The sequence below is a fragment of the Ascidia mentula genome, chromosome 4 (genome assembly GCF_947561715.1).
Source record: "Ascidia mentula chromosome 4, kaAscMent1.1, whole genome shotgun sequence".
Classification (NCBI taxonomy): domain Eukaryota; kingdom Metazoa; phylum Chordata; class Ascidiacea; order Phlebobranchia; family Ascidiidae; genus Ascidia; species Ascidia mentula.
The window spans coordinates 10,212,984-10,230,315 of record NC_138569.1 but is presented as its reverse complement, the minus strand read 5'-3'; the positions used below and the strand labels follow the sequence as shown (position 1 = coordinate 10,230,315).

At 43.3% G+C, this 17,332-nt stretch overlaps 62 non-coding genes across 62 annotated transcripts; all 62 read left to right on the top strand.

The window, feature by feature from the left end:
- Positions 1 to 355: 355 nt before the first annotated feature.
- Trnae-uuc (transfer RNA glutamic acid (anticodon UUC)) lies at positions 356 to 427 on the top strand. The gene has a single exon. It is a non-coding gene; the product is annotated as a tRNA-Glu (tRNA).
- A 5-nt stretch (positions 428 to 432) lies between these two features.
- Positions 433 to 503, top strand: Trnag-gcc (transfer RNA glycine (anticodon GCC)). Its single transcript has one exon. It is a non-coding gene; the product is annotated as a tRNA-Gly (tRNA).
- Positions 504 to 788: 285 nt separating this feature from the next.
- Positions 789 to 861, top strand: Trnaf-gaa (transfer RNA phenylalanine (anticodon GAA)). The gene has a single exon. It is a non-coding gene; the product is annotated as a tRNA-Phe (tRNA).
- A 547-nt stretch (positions 862 to 1,408) lies between these two features.
- Trnae-uuc (transfer RNA glutamic acid (anticodon UUC)) lies at positions 1,409 to 1,480 on the top strand. Its single transcript has one exon. It is a non-coding gene; the product is annotated as a tRNA-Glu (tRNA).
- A 5-nt stretch (positions 1,481 to 1,485) lies between these two features.
- Trnag-gcc (transfer RNA glycine (anticodon GCC)) lies at positions 1,486 to 1,556 on the top strand. Its single transcript has one exon. It is a non-coding gene; the product is annotated as a tRNA-Gly (tRNA).
- A 240-nt stretch (positions 1,557 to 1,796) lies between these two features.
- On the top strand, positions 1,797 to 1,870 carry Trnai-aau (transfer RNA isoleucine (anticodon AAU)). The gene has a single exon. It is a non-coding gene; the product is annotated as a tRNA-Ile (tRNA).
- Positions 1,871 to 1,877: 7 nt separating this feature from the next.
- Trnaf-gaa (transfer RNA phenylalanine (anticodon GAA)) lies at positions 1,878 to 1,950 on the top strand. The gene has a single exon. It is a non-coding gene; the product is annotated as a tRNA-Phe (tRNA).
- A 547-nt stretch (positions 1,951 to 2,497) lies between these two features.
- Positions 2,498 to 2,569, top strand: Trnae-uuc (transfer RNA glutamic acid (anticodon UUC)). Its single transcript has one exon. It is a non-coding gene; the product is annotated as a tRNA-Glu (tRNA).
- A 5-nt stretch (positions 2,570 to 2,574) lies between these two features.
- Positions 2,575 to 2,645, top strand: Trnag-gcc (transfer RNA glycine (anticodon GCC)). The gene has a single exon. It is a non-coding gene; the product is annotated as a tRNA-Gly (tRNA).
- Positions 2,646 to 2,885: 240 nt separating this feature from the next.
- Trnai-aau (transfer RNA isoleucine (anticodon AAU)) lies at positions 2,886 to 2,959 on the top strand. The gene has a single exon. It is a non-coding gene; the product is annotated as a tRNA-Ile (tRNA).
- A 7-nt stretch (positions 2,960 to 2,966) lies between these two features.
- Positions 2,967 to 3,039, top strand: Trnaf-gaa (transfer RNA phenylalanine (anticodon GAA)). The gene has a single exon. It is a non-coding gene; the product is annotated as a tRNA-Phe (tRNA).
- Positions 3,040 to 3,586: 547 nt separating this feature from the next.
- On the top strand, positions 3,587 to 3,658 carry Trnae-uuc (transfer RNA glutamic acid (anticodon UUC)). Its single transcript has one exon. It is a non-coding gene; the product is annotated as a tRNA-Glu (tRNA).
- Positions 3,659 to 3,663: 5 nt separating this feature from the next.
- Positions 3,664 to 3,734, top strand: Trnag-gcc (transfer RNA glycine (anticodon GCC)). Its single transcript has one exon. It is a non-coding gene; the product is annotated as a tRNA-Gly (tRNA).
- A 240-nt stretch (positions 3,735 to 3,974) lies between these two features.
- Positions 3,975 to 4,048, top strand: Trnai-aau (transfer RNA isoleucine (anticodon AAU)). The gene has a single exon. It is a non-coding gene; the product is annotated as a tRNA-Ile (tRNA).
- A 7-nt stretch (positions 4,049 to 4,055) lies between these two features.
- Trnaf-gaa (transfer RNA phenylalanine (anticodon GAA)) lies at positions 4,056 to 4,128 on the top strand. Its single transcript has one exon. It is a non-coding gene; the product is annotated as a tRNA-Phe (tRNA).
- Positions 4,129 to 4,675: 547 nt separating this feature from the next.
- On the top strand, positions 4,676 to 4,747 carry Trnae-uuc (transfer RNA glutamic acid (anticodon UUC)). The gene has a single exon. It is a non-coding gene; the product is annotated as a tRNA-Glu (tRNA).
- A 5-nt stretch (positions 4,748 to 4,752) lies between these two features.
- Trnag-gcc (transfer RNA glycine (anticodon GCC)) lies at positions 4,753 to 4,823 on the top strand. The gene has a single exon. It is a non-coding gene; the product is annotated as a tRNA-Gly (tRNA).
- Positions 4,824 to 5,063: 240 nt separating this feature from the next.
- Trnai-aau (transfer RNA isoleucine (anticodon AAU)) lies at positions 5,064 to 5,137 on the top strand. The gene has a single exon. It is a non-coding gene; the product is annotated as a tRNA-Ile (tRNA).
- Positions 5,138 to 5,144: 7 nt separating this feature from the next.
- Trnaf-gaa (transfer RNA phenylalanine (anticodon GAA)) lies at positions 5,145 to 5,217 on the top strand. Its single transcript has one exon. It is a non-coding gene; the product is annotated as a tRNA-Phe (tRNA).
- Positions 5,218 to 5,764: 547 nt separating this feature from the next.
- On the top strand, positions 5,765 to 5,836 carry Trnae-uuc (transfer RNA glutamic acid (anticodon UUC)). Its single transcript has one exon. It is a non-coding gene; the product is annotated as a tRNA-Glu (tRNA).
- Positions 5,837 to 5,841: 5 nt separating this feature from the next.
- On the top strand, positions 5,842 to 5,912 carry Trnag-gcc (transfer RNA glycine (anticodon GCC)). Its single transcript has one exon. It is a non-coding gene; the product is annotated as a tRNA-Gly (tRNA).
- A 240-nt stretch (positions 5,913 to 6,152) lies between these two features.
- On the top strand, positions 6,153 to 6,226 carry Trnai-aau (transfer RNA isoleucine (anticodon AAU)). Its single transcript has one exon. It is a non-coding gene; the product is annotated as a tRNA-Ile (tRNA).
- Positions 6,227 to 6,233: 7 nt separating this feature from the next.
- Positions 6,234 to 6,306, top strand: Trnaf-gaa (transfer RNA phenylalanine (anticodon GAA)). The gene has a single exon. It is a non-coding gene; the product is annotated as a tRNA-Phe (tRNA).
- A 546-nt stretch (positions 6,307 to 6,852) lies between these two features.
- On the top strand, positions 6,853 to 6,924 carry Trnae-uuc (transfer RNA glutamic acid (anticodon UUC)). Its single transcript has one exon. It is a non-coding gene; the product is annotated as a tRNA-Glu (tRNA).
- A 5-nt stretch (positions 6,925 to 6,929) lies between these two features.
- On the top strand, positions 6,930 to 7,000 carry Trnag-gcc (transfer RNA glycine (anticodon GCC)). The gene has a single exon. It is a non-coding gene; the product is annotated as a tRNA-Gly (tRNA).
- Positions 7,001 to 7,240: 240 nt separating this feature from the next.
- Positions 7,241 to 7,314, top strand: Trnai-aau (transfer RNA isoleucine (anticodon AAU)). The gene has a single exon. It is a non-coding gene; the product is annotated as a tRNA-Ile (tRNA).
- A 7-nt stretch (positions 7,315 to 7,321) lies between these two features.
- On the top strand, positions 7,322 to 7,394 carry Trnaf-gaa (transfer RNA phenylalanine (anticodon GAA)). Its single transcript has one exon. It is a non-coding gene; the product is annotated as a tRNA-Phe (tRNA).
- A 546-nt stretch (positions 7,395 to 7,940) lies between these two features.
- Positions 7,941 to 8,012, top strand: Trnae-uuc (transfer RNA glutamic acid (anticodon UUC)). Its single transcript has one exon. It is a non-coding gene; the product is annotated as a tRNA-Glu (tRNA).
- A 5-nt stretch (positions 8,013 to 8,017) lies between these two features.
- Positions 8,018 to 8,088, top strand: Trnag-gcc (transfer RNA glycine (anticodon GCC)). Its single transcript has one exon. It is a non-coding gene; the product is annotated as a tRNA-Gly (tRNA).
- Positions 8,089 to 8,328: 240 nt separating this feature from the next.
- Trnai-aau (transfer RNA isoleucine (anticodon AAU)) lies at positions 8,329 to 8,402 on the top strand. The gene has a single exon. It is a non-coding gene; the product is annotated as a tRNA-Ile (tRNA).
- Positions 8,403 to 8,409: 7 nt separating this feature from the next.
- On the top strand, positions 8,410 to 8,482 carry Trnaf-gaa (transfer RNA phenylalanine (anticodon GAA)). The gene has a single exon. It is a non-coding gene; the product is annotated as a tRNA-Phe (tRNA).
- Positions 8,483 to 9,029: 547 nt separating this feature from the next.
- Positions 9,030 to 9,101, top strand: Trnae-uuc (transfer RNA glutamic acid (anticodon UUC)). Its single transcript has one exon. It is a non-coding gene; the product is annotated as a tRNA-Glu (tRNA).
- A 5-nt stretch (positions 9,102 to 9,106) lies between these two features.
- On the top strand, positions 9,107 to 9,177 carry Trnag-gcc (transfer RNA glycine (anticodon GCC)). Its single transcript has one exon. It is a non-coding gene; the product is annotated as a tRNA-Gly (tRNA).
- Positions 9,178 to 9,417: 240 nt separating this feature from the next.
- Trnai-aau (transfer RNA isoleucine (anticodon AAU)) lies at positions 9,418 to 9,491 on the top strand. The gene has a single exon. It is a non-coding gene; the product is annotated as a tRNA-Ile (tRNA).
- Positions 9,492 to 9,498: 7 nt separating this feature from the next.
- Trnaf-gaa (transfer RNA phenylalanine (anticodon GAA)) lies at positions 9,499 to 9,571 on the top strand. Its single transcript has one exon. It is a non-coding gene; the product is annotated as a tRNA-Phe (tRNA).
- Positions 9,572 to 9,894: 323 nt separating this feature from the next.
- On the top strand, positions 9,895 to 9,966 carry Trnae-uuc (transfer RNA glutamic acid (anticodon UUC)). Its single transcript has one exon. It is a non-coding gene; the product is annotated as a tRNA-Glu (tRNA).
- A 5-nt stretch (positions 9,967 to 9,971) lies between these two features.
- On the top strand, positions 9,972 to 10,042 carry Trnag-gcc (transfer RNA glycine (anticodon GCC)). Its single transcript has one exon. It is a non-coding gene; the product is annotated as a tRNA-Gly (tRNA).
- Positions 10,043 to 10,460: 418 nt separating this feature from the next.
- Positions 10,461 to 10,532, top strand: Trnae-uuc (transfer RNA glutamic acid (anticodon UUC)). The gene has a single exon. It is a non-coding gene; the product is annotated as a tRNA-Glu (tRNA).
- Positions 10,533 to 10,537: 5 nt separating this feature from the next.
- Trnag-gcc (transfer RNA glycine (anticodon GCC)) lies at positions 10,538 to 10,608 on the top strand. The gene has a single exon. It is a non-coding gene; the product is annotated as a tRNA-Gly (tRNA).
- A 240-nt stretch (positions 10,609 to 10,848) lies between these two features.
- On the top strand, positions 10,849 to 10,922 carry Trnai-aau (transfer RNA isoleucine (anticodon AAU)). The gene has a single exon. It is a non-coding gene; the product is annotated as a tRNA-Ile (tRNA).
- A 7-nt stretch (positions 10,923 to 10,929) lies between these two features.
- Trnaf-gaa (transfer RNA phenylalanine (anticodon GAA)) lies at positions 10,930 to 11,002 on the top strand. The gene has a single exon. It is a non-coding gene; the product is annotated as a tRNA-Phe (tRNA).
- Positions 11,003 to 11,548: 546 nt separating this feature from the next.
- Trnae-uuc (transfer RNA glutamic acid (anticodon UUC)) lies at positions 11,549 to 11,620 on the top strand. The gene has a single exon. It is a non-coding gene; the product is annotated as a tRNA-Glu (tRNA).
- Positions 11,621 to 11,625: 5 nt separating this feature from the next.
- On the top strand, positions 11,626 to 11,696 carry Trnag-gcc (transfer RNA glycine (anticodon GCC)). Its single transcript has one exon. It is a non-coding gene; the product is annotated as a tRNA-Gly (tRNA).
- A 240-nt stretch (positions 11,697 to 11,936) lies between these two features.
- Positions 11,937 to 12,010, top strand: Trnai-aau (transfer RNA isoleucine (anticodon AAU)). The gene has a single exon. It is a non-coding gene; the product is annotated as a tRNA-Ile (tRNA).
- A 7-nt stretch (positions 12,011 to 12,017) lies between these two features.
- Trnaf-gaa (transfer RNA phenylalanine (anticodon GAA)) lies at positions 12,018 to 12,090 on the top strand. The gene has a single exon. It is a non-coding gene; the product is annotated as a tRNA-Phe (tRNA).
- A 547-nt stretch (positions 12,091 to 12,637) lies between these two features.
- On the top strand, positions 12,638 to 12,709 carry Trnae-uuc (transfer RNA glutamic acid (anticodon UUC)). Its single transcript has one exon. It is a non-coding gene; the product is annotated as a tRNA-Glu (tRNA).
- Positions 12,710 to 12,714: 5 nt separating this feature from the next.
- Positions 12,715 to 12,785, top strand: Trnag-gcc (transfer RNA glycine (anticodon GCC)). The gene has a single exon. It is a non-coding gene; the product is annotated as a tRNA-Gly (tRNA).
- A 240-nt stretch (positions 12,786 to 13,025) lies between these two features.
- Trnai-aau (transfer RNA isoleucine (anticodon AAU)) lies at positions 13,026 to 13,099 on the top strand. The gene has a single exon. It is a non-coding gene; the product is annotated as a tRNA-Ile (tRNA).
- Positions 13,100 to 13,106: 7 nt separating this feature from the next.
- On the top strand, positions 13,107 to 13,179 carry Trnaf-gaa (transfer RNA phenylalanine (anticodon GAA)). Its single transcript has one exon. It is a non-coding gene; the product is annotated as a tRNA-Phe (tRNA).
- Positions 13,180 to 13,726: 547 nt separating this feature from the next.
- Positions 13,727 to 13,798, top strand: Trnae-uuc (transfer RNA glutamic acid (anticodon UUC)). The gene has a single exon. It is a non-coding gene; the product is annotated as a tRNA-Glu (tRNA).
- A 5-nt stretch (positions 13,799 to 13,803) lies between these two features.
- Positions 13,804 to 13,874, top strand: Trnaa-ggc (transfer RNA alanine (anticodon GGC)). The gene has a single exon. It is a non-coding gene; the product is annotated as a tRNA-Ala (tRNA).
- A 240-nt stretch (positions 13,875 to 14,114) lies between these two features.
- Positions 14,115 to 14,188, top strand: Trnai-aau (transfer RNA isoleucine (anticodon AAU)). Its single transcript has one exon. It is a non-coding gene; the product is annotated as a tRNA-Ile (tRNA).
- A 7-nt stretch (positions 14,189 to 14,195) lies between these two features.
- On the top strand, positions 14,196 to 14,268 carry Trnaf-gaa (transfer RNA phenylalanine (anticodon GAA)). The gene has a single exon. It is a non-coding gene; the product is annotated as a tRNA-Phe (tRNA).
- A 546-nt stretch (positions 14,269 to 14,814) lies between these two features.
- Positions 14,815 to 14,886, top strand: Trnae-uuc (transfer RNA glutamic acid (anticodon UUC)). The gene has a single exon. It is a non-coding gene; the product is annotated as a tRNA-Glu (tRNA).
- Positions 14,887 to 14,891: 5 nt separating this feature from the next.
- On the top strand, positions 14,892 to 14,962 carry Trnag-gcc (transfer RNA glycine (anticodon GCC)). Its single transcript has one exon. It is a non-coding gene; the product is annotated as a tRNA-Gly (tRNA).
- A 233-nt stretch (positions 14,963 to 15,195) lies between these two features.
- On the top strand, positions 15,196 to 15,269 carry Trnai-aau (transfer RNA isoleucine (anticodon AAU)). The gene has a single exon. It is a non-coding gene; the product is annotated as a tRNA-Ile (tRNA).
- A 7-nt stretch (positions 15,270 to 15,276) lies between these two features.
- On the top strand, positions 15,277 to 15,349 carry Trnaf-gaa (transfer RNA phenylalanine (anticodon GAA)). The gene has a single exon. It is a non-coding gene; the product is annotated as a tRNA-Phe (tRNA).
- Positions 15,350 to 15,896: 547 nt separating this feature from the next.
- On the top strand, positions 15,897 to 15,968 carry Trnae-uuc (transfer RNA glutamic acid (anticodon UUC)). The gene has a single exon. It is a non-coding gene; the product is annotated as a tRNA-Glu (tRNA).
- Positions 15,969 to 15,973: 5 nt separating this feature from the next.
- Trnag-gcc (transfer RNA glycine (anticodon GCC)) lies at positions 15,974 to 16,044 on the top strand. Its single transcript has one exon. It is a non-coding gene; the product is annotated as a tRNA-Gly (tRNA).
- A 285-nt stretch (positions 16,045 to 16,329) lies between these two features.
- On the top strand, positions 16,330 to 16,402 carry Trnaf-gaa (transfer RNA phenylalanine (anticodon GAA)). Its single transcript has one exon. It is a non-coding gene; the product is annotated as a tRNA-Phe (tRNA).
- A 547-nt stretch (positions 16,403 to 16,949) lies between these two features.
- Positions 16,950 to 17,021, top strand: Trnae-uuc (transfer RNA glutamic acid (anticodon UUC)). Its single transcript has one exon. It is a non-coding gene; the product is annotated as a tRNA-Glu (tRNA).
- A 5-nt stretch (positions 17,022 to 17,026) lies between these two features.
- Positions 17,027 to 17,097, top strand: Trnag-gcc (transfer RNA glycine (anticodon GCC)). The gene has a single exon. It is a non-coding gene; the product is annotated as a tRNA-Gly (tRNA).
- Positions 17,098 to 17,332: the final 235 nt, after the last annotated feature.

Sequence of the window (17,332 nt, the reverse complement as noted above, 5' to 3'; positions counted from 1 at the left end):
TAGCTGTGTCGCAATTGTGGAGGATCTTTTTGTATGTGAACCACAACAAGTAAGAAGAAAAACTCACAAATACTTTTTTTGCAATAATTTTATAGGAATTGATGGTGAATCCAAGCGCCTCGACCATTGCCACCTGTGCTCTTAGTAGCATATGAAACAAGTCGAAAAGAGCATTTCATCGCTTTCAAATGTGAAAATGAGAAATATCCGATGAAGTTCCTTCAACCGAAATTCGAGTCGGACGATTTCTATCCAGCATCTGCACCTTTTCTGTCGCACAAGAACACGGACCAGATTGGTTTTTGCTAGGCTAAACTAGGATATTGATCAATACTGCTATGATCTTTTCAGGCCCTCCCAAATGGTCTAGTGGTCAGGATTCCTGGCTTTCACCCAGGCGGCCCGGGTTCGATTCCCGGTTTGGGAAGCTTAGCATTGGTGGTTCAGTGGTAGAATTCTCGCCTGCCACGCGGGAGGCCCGGGTTCGATTCCCGGCCAATGCAAATTTGAAGTTTGTTTTGTTGGATTCAATGCTGTTTTAATATCGAAGATACAGTGATTTCAGCCTGTTTGTCTTCTTCACCCATTGCAACTTCCTTGCCACTTCAAAGAGGGAACACGCGGTTGGAAAAACAGTTTCAAAGGGATTTATTTTATTTCAGAAAAGATAACACTCCTCAAGAAGTAACCTCTTCACATATATTCTCTGAATGCAATCTCAAATAGAAGATGGCTTGTGCTTATAACGCAAATGTCGCGGGTTCGAGCCATGTACTGGCCACCGATGCGCCTCGGTAGCTCAGTTGGGAGAGCGTTAGACTGAAGATCTAAAGGTCCCTGGTTCAATCCCGGGTCGAGGCATTTCCAAGCTTTTTTTAGAGCGAAAATAATATTGTGCCAGCGACTATAGATTCCCCATGTTTTGTTTGACAAACGATGCTGGAAATGTCGACATCGAATGTGACGACATACCATAGTAGGTTTTGTTTGATCGAGACCTTCTTAGATTTTTTGTATACCCAATGAAAAGAGAATGATTACAAATCGAATCTATAGCTGTGTCGCAATTGTGGAGGATCTTTTTGTATGTGAACCACAACAAGTAAGAAGAAAAACTCACAAATACTTTTTTTGCAATAATTTTATAGGAATTGATGGTGAATCCAAGCGCCTCGACCATTGCCACCTGTGCTCTTAGTAGCATATAAAACAAGTCGAAAAGAGCATTTCATCGCTGTCAAATGTGAAAATGAGAAATATCCGATGAAGTTCCTTCAACCGAAATTCGAGTCGGACGATTTCTATCCAGCATCTGCACCTTTTCTGTCGCACAAGAACACGGACCAGATTGGTTTTTGCTAGGTTACATTTGGATATTGATCAATACTGCTATGATCTTATCAGGCCCTCCCAAATGGTCTAGTGGTCAGGATTCCTGGCTTTCACCCAGGCGGCCCGGGTTCGATTCCAGGTTTGGGAAGCTTAGCATTGGTGGTTCAGTGGTAGAATTCTCGCCTGCCACGCGGGAGGCCCGGGTTCGATTCCCGGCCAATGTAAATTTGAAGTTTGTTTTGTTGGATTCAATGCTGTTTTAATATCGAAGATACAGTGATTTCAGCCTGTTTGTCTTCTTCACCCATTGCAACTTCCTTGCCACTTCAAAGAGGGAACACGCGGTTGGAAAAACAGTTTCAAAGGGATTAATTTTATTTCAGAAAAGATAACACTCCTCAAGAAGTAACCTCTTCACATATATTCTCTGAATGCAATCTCAAATAGAAGATGGCTTTACGTGCGGCCGGTTAGCTCAGTTGGTTAGAGCGTTGAGCTAATAACGCAAATGTCGCGGGTTCGAGCCCCGTACTGGCCACCGATGCGCCTCGATAGCTCAGTTGGGAGAGCGTTAGACTGAAGATCTAAAGGTCCCTGGTTCAATCCCGGGTCGAGGCATTTCCAAGCTTTTTTTAGAGCGAAAATAATATTGTGCCAGCGACTATAGATTCCCCATGTTTTGTTTGACAAACGATGCTGGAAATGTCGACATCGAATGTGACGACATACCATAGTAGGTTTTGTTTGATCGAGACCTTCTTAGATTTTTTGTATACCCAATGAAAAGAGAACGATTACAAATCGAATCTATAGCTGTGTCGCAATTGTGGAGGATCTTTTTGTATGTGAACCACAACAAGTAAGAAGAAAAACTCAGAAATACTTTTTTTGCAATAATTTTATAGGAATTGATGGTGAATCCAAGCGCCTCGACCATTGCCACCTGTGCTCTTAGTAGCATATGAAACAAGTCGAAAAGAGCATTTCATCGCTGTCAAATGTGAAAATGAGAAATATCCGATGAAGTTCCTTCAACCGAAATTCGAGTCGGACGATTTCTATCCAGCATCTGCACCTTTTCTGTCGCACAAGAACACGGACCAGATTGGTTTTTGCTAGGCTAAACTAGGATATTGATCAATACTGCTATGATCTTTTCAGGCCCTCCCAAATGGTCTAGTGGTCAGGATTCCTGGCTTTCACCCAGGCGGCCCGGGTTCGATTCCCGGTTTGGGAAGCTTAGCATTGGTGGTTCTTTGGTAGAATTCTCGCCTGCCACGCGGGAGGCCCGGGTTCGATTCCCGGCCAATGCAAATTTGAAGTTTGTTTTGTTGGATTCAATGCTATTTTAATATCGAAGATACAGTGATTTCAGCCTGTTTGTCTTCTTCACCCATTGCAAATTCCTTGCCACTTCAAAGAGGGAACACGCGGTTGGAAAAACAGTTTCAAAGGGATTAATTTTATTTCAGAAAGGATAACACTCCTCAAGAAGTAACCTCTTCACATATATTCTCTGAATGCAATCTCAAATAGAAGATGGCTTTACGTGCGGCCGGTTAGCTCAGTTGGTTAGAGCGTTGTGCTAATAACGCAAATGTCGCGCGTTTGAGCCCCGTACTGGCCACCGATGCGCCTCGATAGCTCAGTTGGGAGAGCGTTAGACTGAAGATCTAAAGGTCCCTGGTTCAATCCCGGGTCGAGGCATTTCCAAGCTTTTTTTAGAGCGAAAATAATATTGTGCCAGCGACTATAGATTCCCCATGTTTTGTTTGACAAACGATGCTGGAAATGTCGACATCGAATGTGACGACATACCATAGTAGGTTTTGTTTGATCGAGACCTTCTTAGATTTTTTGTATACCCAATGAAAAGAGAACGATTACAAATCGAATCTATAGCTGTGTCGCAATTGTGGAGGATCTTTTTGTATGTGAACCACAACAAGTAAGAAGAAAAACTCACAAATACTTTTTTTGCAATAATTTTATAGGAATTGATGGTGAATCCAAGCGCCTCGACCATTGCCACCTGTGCTCTTAGTAGCATATGAAACAAGTCGAAAAGAGCATTTCATCGCTGTCAAATGTGAAAATGAGAAATATCCGATGAAGTTCCTTCAACCGAAATTGGAGTCGGACGATTTCTATCCAGCATCTGCACCTTTTCTGTCGCACAAGAACACGGACCAGATTGGTTTTTGCTAGGCTAAACTAGGATATTGATCAATACTGCTATGATCTTTTCAGGCCCTCCCAAATGGTCTAGTGGTCAGGATTCCTGGCTTTCACCCAGGCGGCCCGGGTTCGATTCCCGGTTTGGGAAGCTTAGCATTGGTGGTTCAGTGGTAGAATTCTCGCCTGCCACGCGGGAGGCCCGGGTTCGATTCCCGGCCAATGCAAATTTGAAGTTTGTTTTGTTGGATTCAATGCTGTTTTAACATCGAAGATACAGTGATTTCAGCCTGTTTGTCTTATTCACCGATTGCAACTTCCTTGCCACTTCAAAGAGGGAACACGCGGTTGGAAAAACAGTTTCAAAGGGATTAATTTTATTTCAGAAAAGATAACACTCCTCAAGAAGTAACCTCTTCACATTTATTCTCTGAATGCAATCTCAAATAGAAGATGGCTTTACGTGCGGCCGGTTAGCTCAGTTGGTTAGAGCGTTGTGCTAATAACGCAAATGTCGCGCGTTTGAGCCCCGTACTGGCCACCGATGCGCCTCGATAGCTCAGTTGGGAGAGCGTTAGACTGAAGATCTAAAGGTCCCTGGTTCAATCCCGGGTCGAGGCATTTCCAAGCTTTTTTTAGAGCGAAAATAATATTGTGCCAGCGACTATAGATTCCCCATGTTTTGTTTGACAAACGATGCTGGAAATGTCGACATCGAATGTGACGACATACCATAGTAGGTTTTGTTTGATCGAGACCTTCTTAGATTTTTTGTATACCCAATGAAAAGAGAACGATTACAAATCGAATCTATAGCTGTGTCGCAATTGTGGAGGATCTTTTTGTATGTGAACCACAACAAGTAAGAAGAAAAACTCACAAATACTTTTTTTGCAATAATTTTATAGGAATTGATGGTGAATCCAAGCGCCTCGACCATTGCCACCTGTGCTCTTAGTAGCATATGAAACAAGTCGAAAAGAGCATTTCATCGCTGTCAAATGTGAAAATGAGAAATATCCGATGAAGTTCCTTCAACCGAAATTGGAGTCGGACGATTTCTATCCAGCATCTGCACCTTTTCTGTCGCACAAGAACACGGACCAGATTGGTTTTTGCTAGGCTAAACTAGGATATTGATCAATACTGCTATGATCTTTTCAGGCCCTCCCAAATGGTCTAGTGGTCAGGATTCCTGGCTTTCACCCAGGCGGCCCGGGTTCGATTCCCGGTTTGGGAAGCTTAGCATTGGTGGTTCAGTGGTAGAATTCTCGCCTGCCACGCGGGAGGCCCGGGTTCGATTCCCGGCCAATGCAAATTTGAAGTTTGTTTTGTTGGATTCAATGCTGTTTTAACATCGAAGATACAGTGATTTCAGCCTGTTTGTCTTCTTCACCGATTGCAACTTCCTTGCCACTTCAAAGAGGGAACACGCTGTTGGAAAAACAGTTTCAAAGGGATTAATTTTATTTCAGAAAAGATAACACTCCTCAAGAAGTAACCTCTTCACATTTATTCTCTGAATGCAATCTCAAATAGAAGATGGCTTTACGTGCGGCCGGTTAGCTCAGTTGGTTAGAGCGTTGTGCTAATAACGCAAATGTCGCGGGTTCGAGCCCCGTACTGGCCACCGATGCGCCTCGATAGCTCAGTTGGGAGAGCGTTAGACTGAAGATCTAAAGGTCCCTGGTTCAATCCCGGGTCGAGGCATTTCCAAGCTTTTTTTAGAACGAAAATAATATTGTGCCAGCGACTATAGATTCCCCATGTTTTGTTTGACAAACGATGCTGGAAATGTCGACATCGAATGTGACGACATACCATAGTAGGTTTTGTTTGATCGAGACCTTCTTAGATTTTTTGTATACCCAATGAAAAGAGAACGATTACAAATCGAATCTATAGCTGTGTCGCAATTGTGGAGGATCTTTTTGTATGTGAACCACAACAAGTAAGAAGAAAAACTCACAAATACTTTTTTTGCAATAATTTTATAGGAATTGATGGTGAATCCAAGCGCCTCGACCATTGCCACCTGTGCTCTTAGTAGCATATGAAACAAGTCGAAAAGAGCATTTCATCGTTGTCAAATGTGAAAATGAGAAATATCCGATGAAGTTCCTTCAACCGAAATTGGAGTCGGACGATTTCTATCCAGCATCTGCACCTTTTCTGTCGCACAAGAACACGGACCAGATTGGTTTTTGCTAGGCTAAACTAGGATATTGATCAATACTGCTATGATCTTTTCAGGCCCTCCCAAATGGTCTAGTGGTCAGGATTCCTGGCTTTCACCCAGGCGGCCCGGGTTCGATTCCCGGTTTGGGAAGCTTAGCATTGGTGGTTCAGTTGTAGAATTCTCGCCTGCCACGCGGGAGGCCCGGGTTCGATTCCCGGCCAATGCAAATTTGAAGTTTGTTTTGTTGGATTCAATGCTGTTTTAACATCGAAGATACAGTGATTTCAGCCTGTTTGTCTTCTTCACCGATTGCAACTTCCTTGCCACTTCAAAGAGGGAACACGCGGTTGGAAAAACAGTTTCAAAGGGATTAATTTTATTTCAGAAAAGATAACACTCCTCAAGAAGTAACCTCTTCACATATATTCTCTGAATGCAATCTCAAATAGAAGATGGCTTTACGTGCGGCCGGTTAGCTCAGTTGGTTAGAGCGTTGTGCTAATAACGCAAATGTCGCGGGTTCGAGCCCCGTACTGGCCACCGATGCGCCTCGATAGCTCAGTTGGGAGAGCGTTAGACTGAAGATCTAAAGGTCCCTGGTTCAATCCCGGGTCGAGGCATTTCCAAGCTTTTTTTAGAGCGAAAATAATATTGTGCCAGCGACTATAGATTCCCCATGTTTTGTTTGACAAACGATGCTGGAAATGTCGACATCAAATGTGACGACATACCATAGTAGGTTTTGTTTGATCGAGACCTTCTTAGATTTTTTGTATACCCAATGAAAAGAGAACGATTACAAATCGAATCTATAGCTGTGTCGCAATTGTGGAGGATCTTTTTTATGTGAACCACAACAAGTAAGAAGAAAAACTCACAAATACTTTTTTTGCAATAATTTTATAGGAATTGATGGTGAATCCAAGCGCCTCGACCATTGCCACCTGTGCTCTTAGTAGCATATGAAACAAGTCGAAAAGAGCATTTCATCGCTGTCAAATGTGAAAATGAGAAATATCCGATAAAGTTCCTTCAACCGAAATTGGAGTCGGACGATTTCTATCCAGCATCTGCACCTTTTCTGTCGCACAAGAACACGGACCAGATTGGTTTTTGCTAGGCTAAACTAGGATATTGATCAATACTGCTATGATCTTTTCAGGCCCTCCCAAATGGTCTAGTGGTCAGGATTCCTGGCTTTCACCCAAGCGGCCCGGGTTCGATTCCCGGTTTGGGAAGATTAGCATTGGTGGTTCAGTGGTAGAATTCTCGCCTGCCACGCGGGAGGCCCGGGTTCGATTCCCGGCCAATGCAAATTTGAAGTTTGTTTTGTTGGATTCAATGCTGTTTTAACATCGAAGATACAGTGATTTCAGCCTGTTTGTCTTCTTCACCGATTGCAACTTCCTTGCCACTTCAAAGAGGGAACACGCGGTTGGAAAAACAGTTTCAAAGGGATTAATTTTATTTCAGAAAAGATAACACTCCTCAAGAAGTAACCTCTTCACATATATTCTCTGAATGCAATCTCAAATAGAAGATGGCTTTACGTGCGGCCGGATAGCTCAGTTGGTTAGAGCGTTGTGCTAATAACGCAAATGTCGCGGGTTCGAGCCCCGTACTGGCCACCGATGCGCCTCGATAGCTCAGTTGGGAGAGCGTTAGACTGAAGATCTAAAGGTCCCTGGTTCAATCCCGGGTCGAGGCATTTCCAAGCTATTTTTAGAGCAAAAATAATATTGTGCCAGCGACTATAGATTCCCCATGTTTTGTTTGACAAACGATGCTGGAAATGTCGACATCGAATGTGACGACATACCATAGTAGGTTTTGTTTGATCGAGACCTTCTTAGATTTTTTGTATACCCAATGAAAAGAGAACGATTACAAATCGAATCTATAGCTGTGTCGCAATTGTGGAGGATCTTTTTTATGTGAACCACAACAAGTAAGAAGAAAAACTCACAAATACTTTTTTTGCAATAATTTTATAGGAATTGATGGTGAATCCAAGCGCCTCGACCATTGCCACCTGTGCTCTTAGTAGCATATGAAACAAGTCGAAAAGAGCATTTCATCACTGTCAAATGTGAAAATGAGAAATATCCGATGAAGTTCCTTCAACCGAAATTTGAGTCGGACGATTTCTATCCAGCATCTGCACCTTTTCTGTCGCACGAGAACACGGACCAGATTGGTTTTTGCTAGGCTAAACTAGGATATTGATCAATATTGCTATGATCTTTGGAGGCCCTCCCAAATGGTCTAGTGGTCAGGATTCCTGGCTTTCACCCAGGCGGCCCGGGTTCGATTCCCGGTTTGGGAAGCTTAGCATTGGTGGTTCAGTGGTAGAATTCTCGCCTGCCACGCGGGAGGCCCGGGTTCGATTCCCCGCTAATGCAAATTTGAAGTTTGTTTTGTTGGATTCAATGCTGTTTTAATATCGAAGATACAGTGATTTCAGCCTGTTTGTCTTCTTCACCCATTGCAACTTCCTTGCCACTTCAAAGAGGGAACACGCGGTTGGAAAAACAGTTTCAAAGGGATTAATTTTATTTCAGAAAAGATAACACTCCTCAAGAAGAAACCTCTTCACATATATTCTCTGAATGCAATCTCAAATCGAAGATGGCTTTACGTGCGGCCGGTTAGCTCAGTTGGTTAGAGCGTTGTGCTAATAACGCAAATGTCGCGGGTTCGAGCCCCGTACTGGCCACCGATGCGCCTCGATAGCTCAGTTGGGAGAGCGTTAGACTGAAGATCTAAAGGTCCCTGGTTCAATCCCGGGTCGAGGCATTTCCAAGCTTTTTTTAGAGCGAAAATAATATTGTGCCAGCGACTATAGATTCCCCATGTTTTGTTTGACAAACGATGCTGGAAATGTCGACATCGAATGTGACGACATACCATAGTAGGTTTTGTTTGATCGAGACCTTCTTAGATTTTTTGTATACCCAATGAAAAGAGAACGATTACAAATCGAATCTATAGCTGTGTCGCAATTGTGGAGGATCTTTTTGTATGTGAACCACAACAAGTAAGAAGAAAAACTCACAAATACTTTTTTTGCAATAATTTTATAGGAATTGGTGGTGAATCCAAGCGCCTCGACCATTGCCACCTGTGCTCTTAGTAGCATATGAAACAAGTCGAAAAGAGCATTTCATCGCTGTCAAATGTGAAAATGAGAAATATCCGATGAAGTTCCTTCAACCGAAATTGGAGTCGGACGATTTCTATCCAGCATCGGCACCTTTTCTGTCGCACAAGAACACGGACCAGATTGGTTTTTGCTAGGCTAAACTAGGATATTAATCAATACTGCTATGATCTTTTGAGGCCTTCCCAAATGGTCTAGTGGTCAGGATTCCTGGCTTTCACCCAGGCGGCCCGGGTTCGATTCCCGGTTTGGGAAGCTTAGCATTGGTGGTTCAGTGGTAGAATTCTCGCCTGCCACGCGGGAGGCCCGGGTTCGATTCCCGGCCAATGCAAATTTGAAGTTTGTTTTGTTGGATTCAATGCTGTTTTAATATCGAAGATACAGTGATTTCAGCCTGTTTGTCTTCTTCACCCATTGCAACTTCCTTGCCACTTCAAAGAGGGAACACGCGGTTGGAAAAACAGTTTCAAAGGGATTAATTTTATTTCAGAAAAGATAACACTCCTCAAGAAGTAACCTCTTCACATATATTCTCTGAATGCAATCTCAAATAGAAGATGGCTTTACGTGCGGCCGGTTAGCTCAGTTGGTTAGAGCGTTGTGCTAATAACGCAAATGTCGCGGGCTCGAGCCCCGTACTGGCCACCGATGCGCCTCGATAGCTCAGTTGGGAGAGCGTTAGACTGAAGATCTAAAGGTCCCTGGTTCAATCCCGGGTCGAGGCATTTCCAAGCTTTTTTTAGAGCGAAAATAATATTGTGCCAGCGACTATAGATTCCCCATGTTTTGTTTGACAAACGATGCTGGAAATGTCGACATCGAATGTGACGACATACCATAGTAGGTTTTGTTTGATCGAGACCTTCTTAGATTTTTTGTATACCCAATGAAAAGAGAACGATTACAAATCGAATCTATAGCTGTGTCGCAATTGTGGAGGATCTTTTTTATGTGAACCACAACAAGTAAGAAGAAAAACTCACAAATACTTTTTTTGCAATAATTTTATAGGAATTGATGGTGAATCCAAGCGCCTCTTTTGAGGCCTTCCCAAATGGTCTAGTGGTCAGGATTCCTGGCTTTCACCCAGGCGGCCCGGGTTCGATTCCCTGTTTGGGAAGCTTAGCATTGGTGGTTCAGTGGTAGAATTCTCGCCTGCCACGCGGGAGGCCCGGGTTCGATTCCCGGCCAATGCAAATTTGAAGTTTGTTTTGTTGGATTCAATGCTGTTTTAATATCGAAGATACAGTGATTTCAGCCTGTTTGTCTTCTTCACCCATTGCAACTTCCTTGCCACTTCAAAGAGGGAACACGCGGTTGGAAAAACAGTTTCAAAGGGATTAATTTTATTTCAGATTTGATGGTGAATCCAAGCGCCTCGACCATTGCCACCTGTGCTCTTAGTAGCATATGAAACAAGTCGAAAAGAGCATTTCATCGCTGTCAAATGTGAAAATGAGAAATATCCGATGAAGTTCCTTCAACCGAAATTCGAGTCGGACGATTTCTATCCAGCATCTGCACCTTTTCTGTCGCACAAGAACACGGACCAGATTGGTTTTTGCTAGGTTACATTTGGATATTGATCAATACTGCTATGATCTTATCAGGCCCTCCCAAATGGTCTAGTGGTCAGGATTCCTGGCTTTCACCCAGCCGGCCCGGGTTCGATTCCCGGTTTGGGAAGCTTAGCATTGGTGGTTCAGTGGTAGAATTCTCGCCTGCCACGCGGGAGGCCCGGGTTCGATTCCCGGCCAATGTAAATTTGAAGTTTGTTTTGTTGGATTCAATGCTGTTTTAATATCGAAGATACAGTGATTTCAGCCTGTTTGTCTTCTTCACCCATTGCAACTTCCTTGCCACTTCAAAGAGGGAACACGCGGTTGGAAAAACAGTTTCAAAGGGATTAATTTTATTTCAGAAAAGATAACACTCCTCAAGAAGTAACCTCTTCACATATATTCTCTGAATGCAATCTCAAATAGAAGATGGCTTTACGTGCGGCCGGTTAGCTCAGTTGGTTAGAGCGTTGTGCTAATAACGCAAATGTCGCGGGTTCGAGCCCCGTACTGGCCACCGATGCGCCTCGATAGCTCAGTTGGGAGAGCGTTAGACTGAAGATCTAAAGGTCCCTGGTTCAATCCCGGGTCGAGGCATTTCCAAGCTTTTTTTAGAGCGAAAATAATATTGTGCCAGCGACTATAGATTCCCCATGTTTTGTTTGACAAACGATGCTGGAAATGTCGACATCGAATGTGACGACATACCATAGTAGGTTTTGTTTGATCGAGACCTTCTTAGATTTTTTGTATACCCAATGAAAAGAGAACGATTACAAATCGAATCTATAGCTGTGTCGCAATTGTGGAGGATCTTTTTTATGTGAACCACAACAAGTAAGAAGAAAAACTCACAAATACTTTTTTTGCAATAATTTTATAGGAATTGATGGTGAATCCAAGCGCCTCGACCATTGCCACCTGTGCTCTTAGTAGCATATGAAACAAGTCGAAAAGAGCATTTCATCGCTGTCAAATGTGAAAATGAGAAATATTCGATGAAGTTCCTTCAACCGAAATTTGAGTCGGACGATTTCTATCCAGCATCTGCACCTTTTCTGTCGCACGAGAACACGGACCAGATTGGTTTTTGCTAGGCTAAACTAGGATATTGATCAATACTGCTATGATCTTTGGAGGCCCTCCCAAATGGTCTAGTGGTCAGGATTCCTGGCTTTCACCCAGGCGGCCCGGGTTCGATTCCCGGTTTGGGAAGCTTAGCATTGGTGGTTCAGTGGTAGAATTCTCGCCTGCCACGCGGGAGGCCCGGGTTCGATTCCCGGCCAATGCAAATTTGAAGTTTGTTTTGTTGGATTCAATGCTGTTTTAATATCGAAGATACAGTGATTTCAGCCTGTTTGTCTTCTTCACCCATTGCAACTTCCTTGCCACTTCAAAGAGGGAACACGCGGTTGGAAAAACAGTTTCAAAGGGATTAATTTTATTTCAGAAAAGATAACACTCCTCAAGAAGTAACCTCTTCACATATATTCTCTGAATGCAATCTCAAATCGAAGATGGCTTTACGTGCGGCCGGTTAGCTCAGTTGGTTAGAGCGTTGTGCTAATAACGCAAATGTCGCGGGTTCGAGCCCCGTACTGGCCACCGATGCGCCTCGATAGCTCAGTTGGGAGAGCGTTAGACTGAAGATCTAAAGGTCCCTGGTTCAATCCCGGGTCGAGGCATTTCCAAGCTTTTTTTAGAGCGAAAATAATATTGTGCCAGCGACTATAGATTCCCCATGTTTTGTTTGACAAACGATGCTGGAAATGTCGACATCGAATGTGACGACATACCATAGTAGGTTTTGTTTGATCGAGACCTTCTTAGATTTTTTGTATACCCAATGAAAAGAGAACGATTACAAATCGAATCTATAGCTGTGTCGAAATTGTGGAGGATCTTTTTGTATGTGAACCACAACAAGTAAGAAGAAAAACTCACAAATACTTTTTTTGCAATAATTTTATAGGAATTGGTGGTGAATCCAAGCGCCTCGACCATTGCCACCTGTGCTCTTAGTAGCATATGAAACAAGTCGAAAAGAGCATTTCATCGCTGTCAAATGTGAAAATGAGAAATATCCGATGAAGTTCCTTCAACCGAAATTGGAGTCGGACGATTTCTATCCAGCATCGGCACCTTTTCTGTCGCACAAGAACACGGACCAGATTGGTTTTTGCTAGGCTAAACTAGGATATTAATCAATACTGCTATGATCTTTTGAGGCCTTCCCAAATGGTCTAGTGGTCAGGATTCCTGGCTTTCACCCAGGCGGCCCGGGTTCGATTCCCGGTTTGGGAAGCTTAGCATTGGTGGTTCAGTGGTAGAATTCTCGCCTGCCACGCGGGAGGCCCGGGTTCGATTCCCGGCCAATGCAAATTTGAAGTTTGTTTTGTTGGATTCAATGCTGTTTTAATATCGAAGATACAGTGATTTCAGCCTGTTTGTCTTCTTCACCCATTGCAACTTCCTTGCCACTTCAAAGAGGGAACACGCGGTTGGAAAAACAGTTTCAAAGGGATTAATTTTATTTCAGAAAAGATAACACTCCTCAAGAAGTAACCTCTTCACATATATTCTCTGAATGCAATCTCAAATAGAAGATGGCTTTACGTGCGGCCGGTTAGCTCAGTTGGTTAGAGCGTTGTGCTAATAACGCAAATGTCGCGGGCTCGAGCCCCGTACTGGCCACCGATGCGCCTCGATAGCTCAGTTGGGAGAGCGTTAGACTGAAGATCTAAAGGTCCCTGGTTCAATCCCGGGTCGAGGCATTTCCAAGCTTTTTTTAGAGCGAAAATAATATTGTGCCAGCGACTATAGATTCCCCATGTTTTGTTTGACAAACGATGCTGGAAATGTCGACATCGAATGTGACGACATACCATAGTAGGTTTTGTTTGATCGAGACCTTCTTAGATTTTTTGTATACCCAATGAAAAGAGAACGATTACAAATCGAATCTATAGCTGTGTCGCAATTGTGGAGGATCTTTTTGTATGTGAACCACAACAAGTAAGAAGAAAAACTCACAAATACTTTTTTTGCAATAATTTTATAGGAATTGATGGTGAATCCAAGCGCCTCGACCATTGCCACCTGTGCTCTTAGTAGCATATGAAACAAGTCGAAAAGAGCATTTCATCGCTGTCAAATGTGAAAATGAGAAATATCCGATGAAGTTCCTTCAACCGAAATTGGAGTCGGACGATTTCTATCCAGCATCTGCACCTTTTCTGTCGCACAAGAACACGGACCAGATTGGTTTTTGCTAGGCTAAACTAGGATATTGATCAATACTGCTATGATCTTTTGAGGCCCTCCCAAATGGTCTAGTGGTCAGGATTCCTGGCTTTCACCCAGGCGGCCCGGGTTCGATTCCCGGTTTGGGAAGCTTAGCATTGGTGGTTCAGTGGTAGAATTCCCGCCTGGCACGCGTGAGGCCCGGGTTCGATTCCCGGCTAATGCAAATTTGAAGTTTGTTTTGTTGGATTCAATGCTGTTTTAATATCGAAGATACAGTGATTTCAGCCTGTTTGTCTTCTTCACCCATTGCAACTTCCTTGCCACTTCAAAGAGGGAACACGCGGTTGGAAAAACAGTTTCAAAGGGATTAATTTTATTTCAGAAAGGATAACACTCCTCAAGAAGTAACCTCTTCACATATATTCTCTGAATGCAATCTCAAATAGAAGATGGCTTTACGTGCGGCCGGTTAGCTCAGTTGGTTAGAGCGTTGTGCTAATAACGCAAATGTCGCGCGTTCGAGCCCCGTACTGGCCACCGATGCGCCTCGATAGCTCAGTTGGGAGAGCGTTAGACTGAAGATCTAAAGGTCCCTGGTTCAATCCCGGGTCGAGGCATTTCCAAGCTTTTTTTAGAGCGAAAATAATATTGTGCCAGCGACTATAGATTCCCCATGTTTTGTTTGACAAACGATGCTGGAAATGTCGACATCGAATGTGACGACATACCATAGTAGGTTTTGTTTGATCGAGACCTTCTTAGATTTTTTGTATACCCAATGAAAAGAGAACGATTACAAATCGAATCTATAGCTGTGTCGCAATTGTGGAGGATCTTTTTTATGTGAACCACAACAAGTAAGAAGAAAAACTCACAAATATTTTTTTTGCAATAATTTTATAGGAATTGATGGTGAATCCAAGCGCCTCGACCATTGCCACCTGTGCTCTTAGTAGCATATGAAACAAGTCGAAAAGAGCATTTCATCGCTGTCAAATGTGAAAATGAGAAATATCCGATGAAGTTCCTTCAACCGAAATTGGAGTCGGACGATTTCTATCCAGCATCTGCACCTTTTCTGTCGCACAAGAACACGGACCAGATTGGTTTTTGCTAGGCTAAACTAGGATATTGATCAATACTGCTATGATCTTTTCAGGCCCTCCCAAATGGTCTAGTGGTCAGGATTCCTGGCTTTCACCCAGGCGGCCCGGGTTCGATTCCCGGTTTGGGAAGCTTAGCATTGGTGGTTCTTTGGTAGAATTCTCGCCTGCCACGCGGGAGGCCCGGGTTCGATTCCCGGCTAATGCAAGTTTGTTTTGTTGGATTCAATGCTGTTTTAATATCGAAGATACAGTGATTTCAGCCTGTTTGTCTTCTTCACCCATTGCAACTTCCTTGCCACTTCAAAGAGGGAACACGCGGTTGGAAAAACAGTTTCAAAGGGATTAATTTTATTTCAGAAAGGATAACACTCCTCAAGAAGTAACCTCTTCACATATATTCTCTGAATGCAATCTCAAATAGAAGATGGCTTTACGTGCGGCCGGTTAGCTCAGTTGGTTAGAGCGTTGTGCTAATAACGCAAATGTCGCGCGTTCGAGCCCAGTACTGGCCACCGATGCGCCTCGATAGCTCAGTTGGGAGAGCGTTAGACTGAAGATCTAAAGGTCCCTGGTTCAATCCCGGGTCGAGGCATTTCCAAGCTTTTTTTAGAGCGAAAATAATATTGTGCCAGCGACTATAGATTCCCCATGTTTTGTTTGACAAACGATGCTGGAAATGTCGACATCGAATGTGACGACATACCATAGTAGGTTTTGTTTGATCGAGACCTTCTTAGATTTTTTGTATACCCAATGAAAAGAGAACGATTACAAATCGAATCTATAGCTGTGTCGCAATTGTGGAGGATCTTTTTGTATGTGAACCACAACAAGTAAGAAGAAAAACTCACAAATACTTTTTTTGCAATAATTTTATAGGAATTGGTGGTGAATCCAAGCGCCTCGACCATTGCCACCTGTGCTCTTAGTAGCATATGAAACAAGTCGAAAAGAGCATTTCATCGCTGTCAAATGTGAAAATGAGAAATATCCGATGAAATTCCTTCAACCGAAATTGGAGTCGGACGATTTCTATCCAGCATCTGCACCTTTTCTGTCGCACAAGAACACGGACCAGATTGGTTTTTGCTAGGCTAAACTAGGATATTGATCAATACTGCTATGATCTTTTCAGGCCCTCCCAAATGGTCTAGTGGTCAGGATTCCTGGCTTTCACCCAGGCGGCCCGGGTTCGATTCCCGGTTTGGGAAGCTTAGCATTGGTGGTTCAGTGGTAGAATTCTCGCCTGCCACGCGGGAGGCCCGGGTTCGATTCCCGGCCAATGCAAATTTGAAGTTTGTTTTGTTGGATTCAATGCTGTTTTAATATCGAAGATACAGTGATTTCAGCCTCTTTGTCTTCTTCACCCATTGCAACTTCCTTGCCACTTCAAAGAGGGAACACGCGGTTGGAAAAACAGTTTCAAAGGGATTTATTTTATTTCAGAAAAGATAACACTCCTCAAGAAGTAACCTCTTCACATATATTCTCTGAATGCAATCTCAAATAGAAGATGGCTTGTGCTTATAACGCAAATGTCGCGGGTTCGAGCCCCGTACTGGCCACCGATGCGCCTCGATAGCTCAGTTGGGAGAGCGTTAGACTGAAGATCTAAAGGTCCCTGGTTCAATCCCGGGTCGAGGCATTTCCAAGCTTTTTTTAGAGCGAAAATAATATTGTGCCAGCGACTATAGATTCCCCATGTTTTGTTTGACAAACGATGCTGGAAATGTCGACATCGAATGTGACGACATACCATAGTAGGTTTTGTTTGATCGAGACCTTCTTAGATTTTTTGTATACCCAATGAAAAGAGAATGATTACAAATCGAATCTATAGCTGTGTCGCAATTGTGGAGGATCTTTTTGTATGTGAACCACAACAAGTAAGAAGAAAAACTCACAAATACTTTTTTTGCAATAATTTTATAGGAATTGATGGTGAATCCAAGCGCCTCGACCATTGCCACCTGTGCTCTTAGTAGCATATGAAACAAGTCGAAAAGAGCATTTCATCGCTGTCAAATGTGAAAATGAGAAATATCCGATGAAGTTCCTTCCACCGAAATTCGAGTCGGACGATTTCTATCCAGCATCTGCACCTTTTCTGTCGCACAAGAACACGGACCAGATTGGTTTTTGCTAGGCTAAACTAGGATATTGATCAATACTGCTATGATCTTTTCAGGCCCTCCCAAATGGTCTAGTGGTCAGGATTCCTGGCTTTCACCCAGGCGGCCCGGGTTCGATTCCCGGTTTGGGAAGCTTAGCATTGGTGGTTCAGTGGTAGAATTCTCGCCTGCCACGCGGGAGGCCCGGGTTCGATTCCCGGCCAATGCAAATTTGAAGTTTGTTTTGTTGGATTCAATGCTGTTTTAATATCGAAGATACAGTGATTTCAGCCTGTTTGTCTTCTTCACCCATTGCAACTTCCTTGCCACTTCAAAGAGGGAACACGCTGTTGGAAAAACAGTTTCAAAGGGATTTATTTTATTTCAGAAAAGATAACACTCCTCAAGAAGTAACCTCTTCACATATATTCTCTGAATGCAATCTCAAATAGAAGATGGCTTGT